The sequence below is a fragment of the Bidens hawaiensis genome, unplaced genomic scaffold, assembly GCF_021521415.1.
Source record: "Bidens hawaiensis isolate Kalapana, Puna unplaced genomic scaffold, B.hawaiensis_p1.1 tig00008947_1, whole genome shotgun sequence".
NCBI classification, from domain to species: Eukaryota; Viridiplantae; Streptophyta; class Magnoliopsida; order Asterales; family Asteraceae; genus Bidens; species Bidens hawaiensis.
The window spans coordinates 743325-765098 of record NW_027491651.1 but is presented as its reverse complement, the minus strand read 5'-3'; the positions used below and the strand labels follow the sequence as shown (position 1 = coordinate 765098).

Here is a 21774-nt window from a genome sequence, read left to right as displayed (position 1 = left end):
TTTATTTTGAATTTTTGATGATGTCCATGGTACCCCTCTGTTCGATGTTGACCTTATTAACCGTATATTTGTTAAAACTTCCAAGCCCATTGCATAACTCCCAACCCCATATCTTTACTTAAATTAAAAACAAAAGCCCACTAATTATTAAAAGATTAAGAAGCATTAACTATTCACTTTCATACTAATATCCCCTTTCAAACGGTACGAGCACAACTCACCAATCACACACAATCAAAACCATCATTCTAGTCACAACCAAAACATGAAAAAATATCAGCGACAAGTAGTATAATTTTATACACTATAATCAACATTCAGGAAGCGAGTGAGTCGGGGCAAACGGAGAAAAGCTAACAGCAGAATCACTGTGTGCCTGCTGACTTGACGACCAAATATAACTCGACGATGCGTTTCCCGGACTTGGATAATATAATGACAGGTGCCGTGAATTCAGAGGCGATAGAGACGGGTATCCCAACGAGTTTGATGAGAGGCCCGGGATCTGTGTGAAGAAGATGCCATGTTTCTAATGTCTAGTGAGCTTTTACATTACACCCCACCCCTGCTGCAGCAATATATATACATATATATTATTAATTATTATACTTCTATATCTATGACATCCTCCATTTACTCTGCCGGATTCCACCTTCTTCTCAATATTATTATTATTATTATTGTCAATTTCGAAACACATTAGATCTGAATTCTGATTAATTGTTTGGGATGAGTTTAATTTCAATTTCAATAATAACATTAGGGTTTTTTGGTGGTTAACTGGTTAATGCTCATGGTAATACTAACTGGGTTACTTCAATGGGCTGCAGACCTTCAAAAGCTGATGATCTACCATTAGTCATTCGTTGCAGAGAACGAAAGAGGTTGATCAGGTCTGCTGCGGATTACCGGTACGACTTATCAGCTTCGCATTTCGCTTACTTTCATTCTCTTAAGGATATTGGTTATGCACTCTCTAGATTTGTTGATGAACAGCTTGTTATCCCTTCACCACCTCCATCATCTTCCCCTGTACTCACATTGCCTTCAGATCAGGGTAAAACTAAGAATCTTTGCTCGGTTTCGCATATTCATACTATTGATGATAGTGATCATGAATCTGAACCTGGGTCTGACTCAGAATCTGATTTAACCTCATCTTTGCATCATATTCATGTACATGATGATGGTAATGATAATATTAATTATGTTAATGGTAATCCGCAATCGTTTTCGAATGAACCTAGAGGACTGCATGATTTGAAGGTGTAAACCAGACTAATTGGGGTGATCCATTGCCTTATGTTGTGAATGTTGGGTTCTTAGCAAGATTATCAAAGTCCAAAACAACCATTTGTTAAGGAAAACGCAGCGGAAGATATTAGTTTAAAATCTTGTTAATTATTATACATAAACCGATTTATGTTAAACCCATCCAGGATCCATATACAATTATCATGCTATCAAGAACAACCATAGGGTGTTTAATATACATACCTTCAAATCCGAGAATGAAAGGGATGAAAGAGGTTGAACGGCTAGAATCCAAGGAAAGGACTCCTCAAGCTTGTATACCCGACAAGCATAATCAACAAACACCCAAGATGCTGGGGTCTTACACTTGATGCAAACTCTTCTTGTTTTTCCTTTTGTTTCTCGGCCAAGAGGAGAAAGAGAGAAAGATAGAGTCATTTTTTGTGTGTGAGAGAGAGTGTTAGAATAATGTGTTGTCTACACTCAACCTTTGCATGTCTTGGAAAGATAAACAAGAGAGAGAGTGGGTGGAGGAGGGAGCCGGCCCACCAAGGGGTTTTCCCCCAAAAACCGAAACTCATTTTTTCTGTTTATTTTCTTTTAACCACGTTTTGTTACTTATCGAATAAATAACGTCTCTCGTAAATTATCCATATAATTTATTTACACACATATGCAAATATTTAGAAAACCCATTTCCAAATATATAAGTGTTGATAATTATTACTTAGATCATATCTAATAATAAATATCGTGGCGTTTGTCTAGCTTGTTATTGGATATGACCCGACTTGGATCATTACGTACTAGCCACATCAACTCTAATATGTGTCTTGGGCAGATCGATTCCAACAATCTCCCACTTGCCCAAGATTCATAGAAGATTGATGCAAATAGCAAATACCGCCTAACAACGGTTTACTATCCCTAATACGCATGACGAAGTGCCATTCAATAACATCATCCCTTTCAAGTCCCATACTTGAAAATGATTTAGGTGAAACTATCATTTATCCTTTTGTCACAAATGTCATGTTAAATCCTGAGACACAGAGTGATCATTCTCTGTTGATTTAACTTATCAGGCCTTAGACATTTAACTCTCAACGAATAAGAGGGACAAATCCCCTATTAACTACATACGTCTCTCACTATCATTTTGTACTATACTTGAGCTTAGCCTTATGTACTGACATATTTCAGAGCAGCGAAGAACTAAGTCAAAGTATAATAGTCGATGAATATCAAGACCCAATATGTATCTCAGGTCAGAGGATACGATGATGTTCGCCTTTACTCAAATTTAATTATGATCACAAATCCCAAGGATTCCATGCAGTAAAATTGAGGGTGGGTCAGTCCAATATTTATCCCATAAATATTTATGAACCTTGGCAGCAACCCTTTGCTATATTCATACCTCATGAATATCTACCAATCCAAGTTCATAATAGTCTTACTTTCATATTTGTTCCCACAACTATGACCGACTACGGACGTTTAGAATAATTCAAATTATTCACGGATTTAAACATATTAAAATGGAACATAACTCAAGAACATGACCATAACCAAAACCATATGATTGAGTTAATATAAAATTGTTCCAATATCCAAATACAAAATTTTGATCAAATCCAATCACTAGAATATCGAAGTCCTAAGGCGCAAGTATGACCCTCATGCTTCAGCCTTTCAAGGAGTTTCGTGAGTGGGTCCGCAATGTTTTGATCAGTGTGAACTTTGCGAATACATATCTTTCCTTTTTCAACTTCATCCCTTATGTAGTTGAACCTCCTCTCAATGTGCCTAGTCTTTTGATGTGCACGAGGTTCCTTGATTTGAGCAATCGCACCCTCGTTGTCACAAAAGATTTCTAGAGGGTCATGAATGGTACGGACCACTCCTAGATCGGCAATGAACTTTCTAATCCATGCAGCTTTTTGAGCTGCCAAGGAGGCGGCGATGTATTCAGATTCAGTGGTGGACAAGGCGACCACGTCTTGTTTTGCGCTCTTCCAGGAGACAGCACCATCATTGAGAACGAAAACATATCCCGATTGTGATCGAGAATCATCTCGATCAATTTCGAAGCTCGCATAAGTGTAACCCTTTACAACGAGTTCCTCCTCACCAGAGCCATATATGAGAAACATATCCTTAGTCCTCCTAAGGTATTTCAATATGCTCTTAACAGCATCCAATGGCTAGTTCCCGGATTTTGTTGGTATCTACTTGTCATGCTCAAGGCGCATGACACATCCGGTCTAGTTCAAATCATGGCATACATGACGGATCCTATAGCAGACGCATATGGGATTCCATTCATTTGGTCTTGCTCATCCTTTGAGCTTGGACATTGAGAAACACTCAACATTGTTCCTCTTGGAATAGGTACCAAACCTTTCTTAGAGTTTTCCATTTTGAACCTTTTCAAGATTTTGTCAATGTATGCACTTTGATTCAAACCTATCAACCGCCTCGATCTATCCCTATAGATTCTTATTCCTCGAATATAGGCGGCTTCACCAAGATCCTTTATAGAAAAGCAACTTCCAAGCCAGGCTTTCACACCTTTCAAGGTTGGAATGTCATTTCCAAATAACAGTATGTCATCGACATATAATACCAGAAAGGTAATGACGCTCCCACTAGCTTTCTTATACACACAAGCTTCATCAGCGTTTTTGATGAATCCAAATTTCTTGACTTCATCATCAAAACGGCGATTCTAACTCCTAGATGCTTGTTTCAATCCATAGATTGATTTCTTTAACTTGCATACTTTATTAGGATGTTGTGGATCGATAAAACCTTCGGGCTGAACCATATAGACATCTTCCTCAAGATGGCCATTTAGAAAAGCAGTTTTGACATCCATTTGCCATATCTCATAGTCATAATATGCGGCTATGGCAAACAATATCCTTATAGACTTTAGCATCGCCACAGGCGAGAAAGTTTCATCATAATCAACCCCTTGAGTTTGAGTGAAACCCTTTGCTACAAGTCTAGCTTTGTAAGTATCCAAGTTTCCATGCATATCGGTTTTCTTCTTGAAAACCCACTTACTTCCAACCAGTTTGGAATTTAGAGGTGGTGCAACCAAGTCCCATACTTAATTGTCATGCATGGATTGCATCTCAACATTCATGGCTTCCAACCATTTGTCACAATCAGATTGTGACATTGCATCTTGGTATGTGGTTGGTTCATCCGAATCTACCACATAGCATCCATCCATGAAAAATCCATATCTCTCAGGTGGGGTGCTAATTCTACCAGATTTGCGAATGTTTTGTGTGTTTTGATCAACCATTTGATCATCATCAACAACCTCTTGTTGATTGCTAGTGTCAACCATATGTGTATCGGCTTGTGGTTCTCTATCCTCCTCGAGTTCCATGGTTCTGTCAGTTCCTTCCATAAGGAATCTTCTTTCCAAGAACTTTGCTTTTTGAGCAATAAACACTTTATGCTCGTTTGGATTGTAGAAATAATATCCCATCGAATATGTGGGATATCCTACAAAATTACACTTAATGGATCGGCATTCGAGTTTGTCAGGGGTGTAGATCTTAACATAAGCCTCACAACCCCATACCTTTAAATATGATAATGATGGAGCCTTTCCATGCCATATTTCAAAAGGTGTCCTATCTACTTTCTTGGTTGGTGCCATATTTAAAATACGGGCTGCGGAGATCACAGCGAAACCCCAAAATGATAGAGGTAACGAGCTTCTAGCCATCATGGATCGAACCATATCCAATAAGGTTCAATTCCTCCTCTCGGATACACCATTATGTTGTGGTGTTCCAGGTAGAGTAAGTTGTGAGACAATCCCACAACTCCTAAGATGTTCTAGAAACGCATCATTGAGGTATTCACCTCCTCTATCGGAACGTAGTACTTTGATTGTCTTGTTGAGTTGATTTTGTACTTCACTTTGGAAGACTTTGAACATTTCAAAGGCCTCATTTTTGTGTCTTAACAAGAACACATACTCATAACGACTATAATCGTCGGTTAAGGTAATGAAGTATCTTTCACCATTCCTTGTCATTGTCCTAAAAGTCCACATACATCCGAATGTATGATGCCTAATAAGTCTTTCGCCCTTTCATTTGTTCCATTAAAGGGCTCTTTGGTCATCTTTCCCAGTAAACAAGATTCACATTCATCAAATGAATCAACATTTGATTTCAAAAGACCATTCTTTCGAAGTGTATGAATGCGATTCTTGTTTATGTGACCAAGTCGACAATGCCAAAGAAAGGTATTACTCAAATCCACTTTGAGTCTTTTGGTGTTAGCTTGGTACAACGAGTTATCAATGTATGAGTCATCATGAATTAATTCATAAATGCCATTAAACGGCATCGCTTTAAAATAAAAGACATTATCCATGAAAATACAAATACAATTGTCAACGAACTTAAAATCATAACCAGATTGTCTTAATACAGAAACAGAGATAATATTGCTAGTCAAACTTGGGGAATATAGAATGTTTTTCAAAACAATTTCAAAACCATTTGGAAGCTTTAAAACATAATCTCCTCGGGCTTGGACGTCAACCTTTGCTCCATTGCCCATGAAGAGACTTATATATCCTTTCTTCACATCATTTCTTCTTTTGAACCCCTGCAATGAATTGCAGATGTGAGTTCCACATCCGGTATCCAATACCCATGTGTTAGAAGAAATAATATTAAGATCAATGTGGATCATGAAAGTTGTGCCTGAGGTTTGCCCCGCATCCCTCTTAGCTTTCAACTCTTTGAGATAGGTCGGGCAGTTCCTCATCCAGTGACCTATCTCCCCACGACCAAAGCATAGATCCTCAGCGCTAACCTTTAGCTTCTTTGGTTTTGGCTCCGCCTTTGCCTTTCCTTGAACCCCTTCTTGACTTGCCCTTTACCCATCGCAACCTTTGCTTTGGGTTCAGGGTGATACCTCTTTTTGGAGCCACCCTCATTGATCGCAAGAACGGGTAAAACATTTTTACCCATGCCGGCTTCGGCTGTCTTAAGCATTGCGTGAAGCTCACCAATGATTTTGTCCCATCCGTTCATGTTGTAGTTCATGACGAATGTCTCAAATCTCTTAGTTAGGCCATTTAGGATCAAATCCGTGGCCAACTCCTTTGAGACGGGTCAGTTAAGCCGTTCAAGCCGATCAATGTGGCTTTTCATCTTAAGCACGTAAGATGACACAGATTGGTTTTCTTCCATATGACATGCATGAAGCGCTCAAACCGTTTCGAAATGCTCAACCCTAGCTTGAGTAAGGAACATTTCCTTAAGCTGGGTAATCATGTCATACGCGCGCCCCATGATTCTCTAAATCCTTTTGGATCTATGGAATCATTGTTCCCAACATGAGGCAAGAAACTTGCACCGAATCTTCGGTGTACTTCAACCAGTTTGCATAGGCATCCAAGTCGCCAACTTCGGGTTCATCGGGAATAGGGTCGTCTAAAATGTAAGACTTCTTTTCTTGCTTGAGAACAATTCTCAAGTTTCGATACCGGTCCATGAAGTTATTATAATTTAGATGATCCTTATCCAGAATGGATCTCAGTGATAAGTTATGCACAGGTGGGATAATTGTGTTCGGTGCGTTGTTTGCGGCCATCTATTAAAAGAATTTTAACAAAGTTCAAATTAGTATTTTCGATATTAATAAATTTTAATCTTTAATACCCTTTAATGTCTCTAAGACAATTATTGATTAAAATCTAGAATCCAATGTTTCATTCAAATAGTAGTTAGGTGACCTTTATCCTACTATTCGAATTAACAAGGTGGTCAACCTTTGACAATTGCAACCCTTTGCAACTTCTAGTTTTATGGGATCGGTTAAACATCATATGTTTGGTTGGTATGTTTAATCCCATCAACACCTTTGATGCTATGTTAAGGTAACCCTATAGTCATGGTTTTCAAATCAAGTCGTCCTACTTACACACACATGTGAGTTTACTCATACAAGTGGTTAGGTGACCCTAAAGCCAAAAGTAATTGTAAAACCACCTTAAGATCACAAGTTTTCTTAAAAGTGGTTAGGTGACCCTATCCCACTATCAAGTCTACAAGTGACTTAAGTGTCGTGTAAAAGGATGGTATTCAACTTGTTTATAAAAGGGATTTTAGTTTTCAAAATTCTAGATTAGAAAACTATTTATTGTACCTTCCATTTGCATGCATTCAAATGTATGGTACCTTTGAAAAACCAATTTCAAATTCCTTTTAATAAAACTCATTTTATTATGAAATAATTAATAGTTAATAAAACCAATTTTATCACTTAACAATTTCAAAGGAATCACTTTTATGCTACTTGTCGATTTTAATTGTTAACATCCATACAAGATAAAACAATAAAACTAAAACAACCAATCAAGCATAAAATACAAGACATGTTCATATCCATAGCCACCTAAATAGACAACACTTGTTGACCGAAACAAGTGGGTCAAAAGGTCTCTCCTAAGGGACGAGCATGACACAAGGTATGAGATGGTGAACTCCCACTTGACTCCACATCCTTATGCTTCAAGCGTTCACTTCTTGTTGTGATCCATCTTCTTTATTTGGGCTTCCATTTGGGCTCCAACCAAAATGGTGTTGTAGTTGCATCTTCTTTTACAAAATATATCCTAATACACTTTGTCTAATAAAAGAAATACAACTATTCTACTTATTATTACAAACCATTTGAAAGAATAAATAGATTATAACCCGAATAAAGAATATTACATCCAAATGTACAAATCACAAACGATAATTCTTCAATATACACAAGGTCATGGCTTGGAGATTAACATCCACACAAACAGGTCAACCTTTGACCAGGCAGGTCAACCCTTGACTAGAATGGTTCCCCTTTCCCTTAGTTCTTGGCCTAAAACAGAGAACACATAGTTCTCGGCCAGAAGACCAAAGCTTCAGAGTTTTCGGCCCAGAAGCTTTGGTTCACTGAGAACCTATTGTTCTCGGTCAACACCGAGAGCTATTTTCGGTCAACACCGAGAACTGTGGTCTTTGACCATACGTTCTCGGTCCAACCAAGAACATGTTTTCAGTCAACCGAGAACTATGGTTTACAACCATAAGTTCTTGGCCAACCGAGAACCCGGGTATTTGGTGATTTCGGCTAGACCGAAAACCTTGGTTCCCAACCAAGAGTCTTCGGCCAAAGCTGAAAACAACCCAGAATCTATCCGAACAAGATTTGGTAACCAAATGACCATTTTTCCAGATTTTTACCACATGCATGTATGGTATAAACTTGGAAAAACAAGGGGCAACCAAAATGCCTAAGGTCCTCGGCCAAAATGGTAAAGAATACCATCAAACCCGAGCACTTTAGAACCCATTTTTGAAGCATGTAATCATATAAGCGGCTCTTGATGCCATTGTTGGGTTCTTAGCAAGATTATCAAAGTCCAAAACAACCATTTGTTAAGGAAAACGCAGCGGAAGATATTAGTTTAAAATCTTGTTAATCATTATACATAAACCGATTTATGTTAAACCCATCCAGGATCCATATACAATTATCATGCTATCAAGAACAACCATAGGGTGTTTAATATACATACCTTCAAATCCGAGAATGAAAGGGATGAAAGAGGTTGAACGGCTAGAATCCAAGGAAAGGACTCCTCAAGCTTGTATACCCGACAAGCTTAATCAACAAACACCCAAGATGCTAGGGTCTTACACTTGATGCAAAATCTTCTTGTTCTTCCTTTTGTTTCTCGACAGAGAGGAGAAAGAGAGAAAGAGAGAGTCACTTTTTGTGTGTGAGAGAGAGTGTTAGAGTAATGTGTTGTCTACACTCAACCTTTGCATGTCTTGTAAAGATAAACAAGAGAGAGAGTGGGTGGAGGAGGGAGCCGGCCCACCAAGGGGTTTCCCCCCAAAAACCGAAACTCAAATTTTTTTTGTTTATTTTCTTTTAACCACGTTTTGTTACTTATCGAATAAATAATGTCTCTTGTAAATTATCCATATAATTTATTTCACACACATATGCAAATATTTAGAAAACTCATTTCCAAATATATAAGTGTTGATAATTATTACTTAGATCATATCTAATAATAAATATCGTGGCGTTTGTCTAGCTTGTTATTGGGTATGACCCGACTTGGATCATTACGTACTAGCCACATCAACTCTAATATGTGTCTTGGGCAGATCGATTCCAATAGTGAATCCATCTGATTCCAGTTTCAGCCTCCTTGGGGATCGAATCAGGGTGACCCGTATGTCGTAAACCCGTCTGCGTCGCAGTTTCAACCTCCTTGGGGGATGCATCAAGAGGGTTTTAATTCTTACAATGGTTATGGTGGGAACGAGTATTCGAATACGAATCAGTATGCTTATTATATGAAAAAGTCTGCACCGGTTAGCCATACCGTGATTCAACCAGAGGAAGCAAGGGCCTTTCAAGAAACGAGTGAATGGGTTGACCCGACGCATTATGATCCATACGGGTACGGGTTTTCTTACGGTGGTGTGAGTGCAACACCACCTCTTCAGGAACCAAAGAAGCCTAAAAGTCCTCCTCCCAGCCACGGCATCTTATTACTTTAGCTTTTTTTATACTTAAGATGATGAATACCGTGGGTATGGATATGGGTATTGATATGGATATGGATACGGGTATGAATCAATGGGTAGTAGTCCGGATTCTAATAAAGTGAGGGAGAGGGAGGGGATTCCTGATTTGGAAGAAGAAACCGAAACCGAGTCTCACGTTGAAAAGGTTGTAAAGACGAAGAAATTTAGTACAAAGAGAGATCTTGATGAAGGGAAAGAAGAATCTGATGTCAGTTCTTGGAGGGAACCTTCTAGTAGTACCAAGGACAGTTTTAGGCGAAAACCGCCACCATGCGAAGGCACTGCAAAGCCAGCACATGTCGAATCCACTTCAAATTCAGTACCATCTGATAATAAAGGAGCACATTCGGCCCACAACACGGAAGTAGATAAAAACAGTTCTAAGACAATCGTGTCAATAAGCACGTAGGAAGGTTACCAGGGTAAAAAGGGGAGTCATTTGGATTTGGATGAGTCGACACAAGAGTTAGAATCCTCGATTTTTAGTAGTTTGACAACGTTATCTCCTCACGGTTCACGGGATCTGCATGAAGTAGTTAATGAGATTAAAGACGAATTTGAAGTTGCGTTTAGCTATTGTAAAGAAGTGGCATTGATGCTTGAAGCAGGGAAGTTGCCCTATCAATCAAAGTTTGCACTTCTTAAGAGTAAAGAAATTTAATATAAGTTGTAATCTTTTATCACAGACTACTAATATATGTCACTTTTGCAGTGATCTTATCCAAGATTCTCTATCCAATAGCACCTTCATTGGCATCTTCAGACCATCCAGTGCAATCTATAAAACTATCTTCTCGAGTAACAAAATTAGCAGGATCGTATAATCTGGATGCAGTTGAGGATATTCGGCCTATTAATCTTTCTTCTACTTTGGAGAAGCTGTATGTATGGGAGAAGAAATTATATAAAGAAGTTAAGGTAATACTAGTGTCACACCCCCATTCTAGGCCTAGGGGTATGATCCATAGTTGGTACCATGTTTGTTAATAAATCAGAGTAACGGGTTTTAGCGGAAGACTTTATGAAAAACAAAGGATCGATATTATAAATATTTACAATACAAAAGACAAGACGAAAGTCTCGTTTTAAGTTTTACTTGTTTATAAGTTTACAAAACCACCACTTTTTAATATTTACGCAAAATTATCCGAGCCATCGGATTCTTGAGCTTCTTCGTCTTGCAAGCTCTAATCTTGATTACCTGCAAAATTTTATTAAAATACGTCAGCAACGAATGCTTGTGAATATGCTGACGCTAAAAATATATTCTTTACTTCATCACCCCTCGAGACCACGTAAGTCTCGGCCCATCTTGGCTTAGGAATAATCAAGTTAAAACAATCATCATAAACTCGAGTCTCTGCATTAGGTCACCTCAGCGAAACACCGCAGCGTTTATGACATAACTTAGGTACCATAAATATACACATGGCCATTCCCCACTAGGACGTAACTTAGGTCCAACCCATCGTGGCTGGAGGTCATGACCAAGCGTGGTGCGATGTGCCCACCGCGTTCCACATATGTAAGGATCCAGACAAACGTATACCATAGCCTAAGGGCTGGCTTATACTCTTATTTATAATGTTTTTAGAGACACGTAGCCTTATGTAAAGTTTTACACATAACACGTTTGTTTGTTTGAAAACAAGTTTGTAAAAGTGGGACGTATTCACCTTTTCAATAGGATCGGCTTCCAACACCGTCCGTTAGTTTTTCCTTCGCTATCTCGCACCTATAGTACGAGTATAACATTCATTAGTCGGATACGTGATCCATCTTAAGACCTTTAGTCTTATCATCTCGATAAACCTTTAGTTCATTATTTCTTTTACTTTAAAACCTTTAGTTATAAAGTAATCTTTATTAATCTTTAGTTTATATTTAAAACCCGATGTTTCTTCTTCTTTAAGAAACATATTTTCTTTATTATTTCAGTATACTCATTACACTTAAATAATATATTTTATAACAAAGAATAATCATATACATATATATTCACATATATATTTTCATCTTTCTTTTCTTTATTTTCTTTGTTATACGTTTTCTCTCTTTTATAATCATCGAGTATAATTCCGACTTAGGGCATTAAGCCGTTATAATATTATTTTGGTCGGGCATTATGCCTACCTTGTTTGGCTTAGAAATACTCTCAACACTTGGGCAGCACTTTGACGCCGCTTAATCAACACTCTTTTCTTCGCAAACTCCTTCCCTTCACTTGGCACGCTTTTCGAGACACCAACACTTTTGGCATGCACTTCGAGGAAATCACCGGATCGTCGGGTAGCACTTCCTTGTTGTTCGGGATGCCATGGACTGGCACGGAAATTGAGGTAATGGGCACAGAAAACGAGGTTTCGGGGCACGTTTATTGAGACGGATCATGGGCACGCTTTACGAGGTAGTGAGAGAGTCTAGAGAGAGAGTAAAGTGTGTGTTTTTGGGATGAAATGGACTGGGTTCGCAGCTGCCCTAGTTATAGCCAAAATTTGATCCCGTCGCGGTACGCGACGGGACTTGGCTTTTCCCTGTCGCGTACCGCGACTAGGCTTGGCCAGTCATCACTAGACCTACCACGTGTCAACACGTGGCAGGTGCCGAGCCACGTGGCGACACGTGACGGACGTGTTGCCACATCGCGGCAGGCGTTGCCACCGTGTGCCACGTGGCACACGTGTCACTGCGTGTCAGATACCCCATCGCGGTACGCGATGGGCTGTTCCTCTGATCCATCGCGTAGCGCGATGGGTCAGAAATTTCAGAATTTGCAATTTAGTCCCTGGGGTTTGAAAGTTGGCAGAATTGGTCCCTTGACTTTGGAAATTGACGTTTTTGGCCGAAATTTACGTGATGTTACAACTAGTTCTACATAAAAACTTATGATGTGTACTTAATAATGACTGTAATGTGAAATTGATACATCAGGTTATTGGTATGATTTTAGGGTGAAGAGAGGCTAAGGGTGATATATGAGAAGATGTGCAAGAGATTGAATGAATTGGATGCAAAGGGAGCCGAAACTAGTAAGATTGATTCATTGTAGGCTTCTATAAGAATATCAAAGACTAAACTTAACGTATCTATCAAAGCGATTGACGCCATATCATGCGAGATACATAAAGTGAGAGACAAAGAACTGCAGCCACAAGTCACAGAGTTGATTTACGGGAATGAATTTATTTTGGTATTAATGCAAATAGTTTATGCTGTTAATATTACATAACAATTATTATTGTGTTCTCTATAGGTTAATAAGAATGTGGCAAGCGATTGTAAAATGTCACCGAAAGCATTTTGAAGCGATCATGGAGAGCAGGAGTCGGACTTTAAGGGCAAGCACGAGTCTTGAAAGAGATTTAAACCTGAAAACCACTCTCGAGCTTGAAGCGGGAATTGTAATGTGGGCCCAACATTTTAATAACTGGATTAATGCTCAGAAATCATATGTTGATTCCTTAAACGGGTGGCTAAAACAATGCATTGATCATAAAGCAGAAGTAACCATTGATGGTGAGATTCCTTATTCCCCGGGTCGTTTAGGAGCTCCACCAATTTTCATAATATGCAACGATTGGGATCGGGAGATTAAAGACGTGTCTCAAGAACGAGTCTCGAGAGCCATGTTTAATTTTGCTTTGAATTTGAGACAGCTGCTGGAGAGACAAGATGATATGCAAAGATTAATGTTAAAAAAAGAGTATATTGCAAAGGATTTCGTGAGAAGAAGACAAGATCACGGGCCGGGTAAAACAAACGGGTCGATGGTTCCGTCGGACGACCGGGTGAGTCTTGATTATAAAGAAGCTATGAAGTTAGTTGGGAAAGGTGGGTCAAGTAGTTTACAAGGTGGTGTAATTCCTATTTTTAAGGATTTAGAGAGTTTTACTTGTGATGCTTTAAAAGCACATGAGCAGGTAAGATTGGTTTAATCGGGTTGATTCTTGTGCCCGATGGTGTGTATTTTCCAGGGGTAAGTTAGGAAATTCATTAAGCTGTCGTAACATTTAGTAGGAAGAGTATTACTAGTTGATCAGACGGTTTTGGCCCGATGGTAGCGGTGAATTCGGCTATCGGTTTTAAGAGACTAGTGATGATATTGTAGAGTTGATCCAACATGTTCAGGTGTTGTTAGCCATTGGTATTTTGTATAGACAATTTGGCCATTTTTTTTAAATATTGTTGGGTCTTTGTTTTAGTTTTATATTTAGTTATTAGAAATGACATTAAATTGTGTCAAGTTACACACATTAGAAAAAGAAACAACACTATGTTACATGTCATGCTTCTTATGTGCATGTTTTGATCTCTTGTGACTCAACTAAGGATGAGCGTGGGACAGTACCCGTATCCGTACCCGTACGTACCCGTTTGTACTCGTACCAAAAATCAATAAAAACACGTAACAATACTCGTACCAAATATTTCGGTATGGTACGAGTACGAGTATGGGTATTGGTACGAGTATTTTGGTACAATACCCATTTTTGTACCACTTTCTTTTTTATTTCCAAATTTTTGATAATCTTGAAACCGGAACTGGTACAAGTAACAAACAACCTGAGTTAGTCCTAGTATCGGTACTTGCACAAATATGTGACGGGTACCAAATTAGTATAGGTACCGAATTAGCCATCGATTTAATGATAAGATAGTATTGAAGAACCCTAACTCGGTCGCCGATTTTAAGTGATTTGTTTGTTGGTGCGTGTCTTGGATGTTATATTATTTAATTTTGAAGAAACGTTTGGTACTTGTTCAATAATAACATAATTGGAGAATTTATTTTATATATTAAATATATGAAAAATCTCAATTAAACCCTTATATAATCCAAACAAGTACAAAATACCAAATGTACCCGTACCGTACCCGTACCTGTACCCGATTGTACCCGTACCAAAATTCAACTAAAATGAGTACCAATACCCGTACCGAATAGGCTAAATCGGTACGGGCACGGGTACGTGTACGGGTATGGTACGAGTACAAGTACGGGTATTTGGGATAAAATGCTCATCCCTAGACTCAACCCCTTCTTCGCAAAGCTCGACGTCCTAATAACCCGCACATCATCATTTTTAATATGTTTTCTCTTCGTGGAATGAACCGAATCATCAACGCCTACATGCACGCGGTGTGTCCTAGCCCTTAAGGACCTTCCCTTGTGGTCTCAAAACCACATTCTCCGTCTCTTCCTGTAACGTTCCCGATGATAAGAAACACTCGCCTCCATATCTGAATCTTCCTCATCTTCCTCACATATTTGACTATTCATGTTTGCTAGTTCAATGTCTCTCTTGCGTTGTTTGCGCCTCTCGTGGATGGCAGTCACCTTTGCGTTGAAGAAATTCACTAGACGACAACGACATCCACCTTGCCAACATGAGAAAACCATCCTTATAAAAGCCAGAGCATCTTGAAACTTGATATTAAAACAAGGTGAAGTATCGTCACTTTGTATAACAAAAAAACCACTAGCAGAACTGCAATATATCATGTTGGACATTAGTTAGCTAACAAAAGATATGTTAGTATGCATCCATAAATAATATTGTAATTTTGGGGAAAACTTACCAATGGTAAGCAACAATGAGACAGCAACAAATTTCAGTACATGTGCGACGCAGAAATGTTCTATGTAACATAAAATATCCCATGTTGCACCACAAAATTTGCTGATCGAAGAGCAGAAATAATGAATCATTTCAAGTATTCAACTAAATTTAAAATGAAAGATGGTATGTAACAAGCTATTTAATGTTTTATCAAGAGAAAATGACCAAAATGCCCGTTTGAACGCTCAAAGCCAAGAAAATATCATTTAACCATCTTATTCCCAAATTGTCCATCCTTATATCTTGTCGAATCGACGGCTTTTAATCATTACTGTTACAAGATTTTCAACCAACCAGATTCTGCCACTTGTCTGTCAAACGCCAAAAAAATCCAGTTGGTTTTTTTTTGACGCGTGACAGAATCTTGTTAGTTAAAAATCTTGTTGGCTAATGATTTAAAAGTGTGTATGTCGAGATGATATATGGGAAAAAGCTGGTCAAATGGGCATTTTGGTGATTATTATTATTATTATTATTATTATTATTATTATTATTATTATTATTATCAAACACATGGTATTTGTATGGTAGGCAAAGGCATACTCACTCGCAATCCTTGCCGGTTATAAAATTAAATGGAACACCAATGAAATGTAATACCGATTGTAATGGATTGCCCATCGTCTTTTTAACTTGCAAAATTCAGTAGAAAAAACGACCAACCTGTACAAAACAAAACACAACAACTAGATTCATGATCTAATTAGAACCAACAAATCATATGTATCATAACTGTCTGCAACAATAGTTTCAAATCTAATGTAAGTGAAAGTGATAGTGTAAGTGAATGAACCGTTATTTCGTATTTAGCTTTTGGTGGTTATTAGAACACAAATAATAATAATCAAAACCATAATTGGTTATTTATTTACAACAGATTTTACTTCTTATTATATATATATAAATTATATATACTAGCATTGTTATCCGCGCGTTGCGACGGGATATTATATATGGTTAGAAATATCAAATCTATCATTTTTATATAGCTATTACATTTAAATATTGATTACATGACATTGTACAATTACACATTTGACATAGAAAAGTTACATTTGAAAATCGGACAACAATTGTTCCATTATTTATATACATGTTACATGTATATTTATGTATATTTCTAAAGTAGTCAGTTTGTTGGTTGGATAAGAGGAGACATATGTACAATAGAAGAAGACGTGTCATCCCTATCCCTATTTTCTTTTTTTTACGCGCATGATAAGCAATCAGTATTTGTTCTCTTTCAACATCCAAATGGTTGTTGATCTTTCATACTTCACTAAAATATTCATCCAAAATTTAATAAATCTAAAACATATAATTAACAATAAGTCTACACAATATTAAATATATATATATATATATATATATCTCGATAATAACTTCTACAAATTGTTTTTAAGGCATTAGGTATATATAGATGGCATCAGAATGTTCAAATTTTGTGTTTTTGGAATTAAAAACACAGTGGCCAAAGTTTATGTCTATAATATTAAAACACAATTTGCACTGTGATGGTTATATTTGGGGTTTTATGAATCGAAAAAATTTGCAAAACTAACCATACAAATTATGAAATTCCCATGACCATGATATGATTTTCAATAAATTTTAGGATAATTTGAACATTGTTGTAAAATAATCTACCAGAAATTCCATACCTATATAAAACCCTACCCCACCAGAGATCAATTACAAAGACGTTGAATATTTTCATAAAGCATACGATGATACTAAATCCTTTATGAATGTATCTATTTTTATTTTACATAACATCATAGAATATTGGTAATTTGAAAATAGAATTGCCGTACCTGTTTGAACGTGAGAGGCATAGAGTATGAAGAATATAACCGCCAAAGATTGTAAAGAAATAAATTATAAAAACTGTCGTTTTTATATCTCAATTATATTATGCGGGTTATTAATATATTGGGTAGATAAAATTAAAGGATAAATAATGAGACATATGATATATGAGTATATGACGCTAATGGTAGTAAATACAAATTACAATTATTTTTTTAGTCAAAATGATATAAAATATGACTGTGGCAGGGGTAAAAGAAATAATACGTTTTTTTTAATATCAAGGGGTAGACAAAATTATCATAAATAATGGGGCATATGTTATACAAACAATTTTGCTTTTCATAATCAAAAGGTTATGATATACGACGGTGGAAGTGGTAAAATTTAATAAAGGGTGGGTGATGTACATAGAAATATACATCTTTTCAGCATCAAATAATCTCTAAAAACTGCAATTTCAATCTAATAACATAGCATAAAAGGCTACTTATCATAATAAAACATAATTTCATGTAAAACCAAGCCCCAAACGAAGAAACAAGCAAAAAGACGAAGAAAACACAAGAAAACAAAGAAACACGCCCCCATGCTTCTAACACAAGAAAAGACAAAATCTGGAAGCAAAAGCACGGGGCCGTGCTCATCATGCACGGGGCCGTGGACGAGAATACAGAAAAGACAAAGAAGAATTGAGCACATGTCACTAAAAAATACGGGCCGTGCCACCTCACAGAAAAGACAAAACAAATCTGGCACATGTCATAAAAATGCACGGGGGCGCGCTCATCAAGCACGGGGCCGTGCCTAACTATCCAGATTGCCTATAAATAGTGGCTCATGTTGCACTCATTTGGTGTGCCTTGAAAAGAGTTCTCTCGTTTTCACTTATAAAAACACACACTAACACTCACTTTGAAGATCTAGTGAAGAGTTTGAAGGCTTGGAGGTCATCACCATCAATCATCATCATCAACCATCATTACCATCATTAAGAAGAAAGATTCATCTACATTTGGTTAGATGGTTCCAAGTTTAATCATGTATTTGTTATTATCAATCATCTTAATGTTTATCATCATGCTCATTATGAGCTAAACTCCTTTTACCATCTAAAATCTATGAAGAAGCTTTGTTTTACTTGATAATTAATCAAGACATGTTATGTAGTCTAGTAAAGTACATGGTTATATTACAATTATCTTTTGATGAGAAATGTTTCACCATCATAAATCACTAATTCAAAGTTGGTGGTTGTCAATTTCATTGGCAATCGTTCATGATCGATTCATGTTCTTGAAAGATAGAAATACTTTGATACATTATCGAAACATGGATCCTTATATTGTACTTAGAAATGATGAGATATAAGTTATGATGTATTTTTCTAAACCTTGGTAATCCGAAAATGGCTTTGCTTAGGATATCAAATTAGTTAAAGAAACCATATGTTAACGGAATGTGTAATTATAACCTACATAAATCAACCAAGGGGAGGTTGTGTGATGAACTACAACCACCCGAAGTTGTTAGAATTGGTATTTGAGAAATCGAAGTCAATCCTAATCTTTCTACTTTACGAAACTACTTGCCAACTTAAATTGACATCATTGAGATGGTATGACATTAGGAAAGGGTGGACTTTAAAATGCGCATGCTATCTCCTTAGTGCCAAAGATACTCGCTTAAGGTTTAAGGAGCTATCTATCATATATTGCTATGGCAAGTTTATCACATGTCCAATTGTTAATTATCAATGTTAAAATGGAGTGGATTCTTGATCTTAGATGGTAACATTCGCATAATTGAACAACTCGTTTAGAATTTCTTGTCTTGGTCACCTATATATTATATATAAGTATTTACATTTTATAAAAAGTTAAAAACCCCAAGAATGATTAAAACCTCTTATTAAAGCAAAACAACGATTTATTATTAGAAACCTTTGTGTCCACGGATCGATACTTGGTTCTTACCAATACTATTCTACATATACGATAGGTATACTTGCCTATTTTGTGTTTCCCGGACTGGGATAATATGATGACAGGTGTCGTGAATTCAGAGGCGATAGAGACGGGTATCCCAATGAGTTTGATGAGAGGCCCGGGATCTTCACATGCCATGTTTCTAATGTCTAGTGAGCTTTTACATTACACCCCACCCCTGCTGCAGCAATATATATACATATATATTATTAATTATTATATTTCTATATCTATGACATCCTCCGTTTACTCTGCCGGATTCCACCTTCTTCTCAATATTATTATTATTATTATTATTATTATTATTATTATTATTATTATTATTATTATTATTATTATTATTATTATCAATTTCGAAACACATTAGATCTTAATTCTGATTAGTTGTTTGAGATGAGTTTAATTTCAATTTCAATAATAACATTAGGGTTTGTAGGTGGTTAACTGGTTAATGCTGATGGTAATACTAACTGGGTTACTTCAATGGGCTGCAGACCTTCAAAAGCTGATGATCTGCCATTAGTCATTCGTTGCAGAGAACGAAAGAGGTTGATCAGGTCTGCCGCGGATTACCGGTACGACTTATCGACTTCGCATTTGGCTTACTTTCATTCTCTTAAGGATATAGGTTATGCACTCTCTAGATTTGTTGATGAACAGCTTGTTATCTCTTCACCACCTCCATCATCTTCCCCTGTACTCACATTGCCTTCAGATCAGGGTAAAACTAAGAATCTTGGCTCGGTTTCTTCGGGCTCGGTTTCGTATATTCATACTATTGATGATGGTGATCATGAATCTGAACCTGGGTCTGACTCAGAATCTGATTTAACCTCATCTTTGCATCATATTCATGTACATGATGATGGTAATGATAATATTAATTATGGTAATGGTAATCCGCAATCGTTTTCGAATGAACCTAGAGGACTGCATGATTTTGAAGGTGTAAACCAGACTAATTGGGGTGATCCATTGCCTGATGTTGTGAATCCATCTGGATTCTAGTTTCAGCCTCCTTGGGATCGAATCAGGGTGACCCGTATGTCGTAAACCCGTCTGCGTCGCAGTTTCAATCTCCTTGGGGATGTATCAAGAGGGTTTTAATTCTTACAATGGTTATGGTGGGAACGAGTATTCGAATACGAATCAGTATGCTTATTATATGAAAAAGTCTGCACCGGTTAGCCATACCGTGATTCAACCAAAGGAAGCAAGGGCCTTTCAAGAAACGAGTGAATGGGTTGACCCGACGCATTATGATCCATACGGGTACGGGTTTTCTTATGGTGGTGTGAGTGCAACACCACCTCTTCAGGAACCAAAGAAGCCTAAAAGTCCTCCTCCGCCTCCACCTCCGCCGCCTGCAGCCGGGGCGTCTGATTACATTAGCTTTTTTGATACTTATGATGATGAATACCGCGGGTATGGATATGGGTATTGATATGGATATGGATACAGGTATGAATCAATGGGTAGTAGTCCGGATTCTAATGAAGTGAGGGAGAGGGAGGGGATTCCTGATTTGGAAGAAGAAACCGAAACCAAGTCGCACGTTGAAGACGTTGTAAAGACGAAGAAATTTAGTACAAAGAGAGATCTTGATGAAGGGAAAGAAGAATCTGATGTCAGTTCTTGGACGGAACCGTCTAGTAGTACCGAAGACAGTTTTCGACGAAAACTGCCACCAAAAACTGAAGGCACTGCAAAGCCAGCACATGTCGAATCCACTTCAAATTCGGTACCGTTTGATGATAAAGGGGCGCATTCTTTTGGTTCAAAGGTTTTGAAATCCTCAAAACTACAACCTTGAGTTACTATAGGTTTCCTGAGCTTATTGTTGAATCGACTATCAGTCTTGAGGGTTCTGAATGTTTTTATCATGAGGTGAAGGTTTTTGATAAGGATGGTTTCTAACGGCCTTATTTGAGTGTTTAATTTTATGTATTTCTTCTTTCATTGCATCAGTGAGAGGAGTCATTGTATCATGAATTATCTTTTGTATTTCAACTAAATATTGTTCATGAATCTCGTGATTAGGTTCTGTCACGTTCTTGTCGTTTCCTTGATTGGATATTTCTTCATTATTTGCTTGGTTGTTTAAGTTCGACATTCTGTAAATAGGATTGCATCAGTATGAAAGAAACTTATATACCGATGATATACTACATGGTACGTGAATCTTATTGCTATAAGTAATAGAAATCTTTTGATTATGAAACGTCTAATAAATTTGTTGTATTCTTAGAGAAAATAACTTTTCTCGGAACTAACTCGTCCATAGGTTTATTCCTTTTGTGCTAAACACAATCCATATGTTTTGTCTATTTGTATAAGATGATATATCCATATCTCACATAATTACCATAGTCTTTTCCGGATATCTTAATGATGTTTGATAAGGTTCTATTGAGATATAAATACTTTGTCCTTCATAGTATGCTCTTAAAATGACTAGTACATACC

At 37.3% G+C, this 21774-nt stretch overlaps 1 pseudogene; it reads left to right on the top strand.

Annotated features, from left to right (window-relative positions):
* The first annotated feature begins 819 nt into the window (after positions 1–819).
* On the top strand, positions 820–13825 carry LOC143530544 (uncharacterized; annotated as a pseudogene).
* The last annotated feature ends 7949 nt before the right edge of the window (positions 13826–21774 follow it).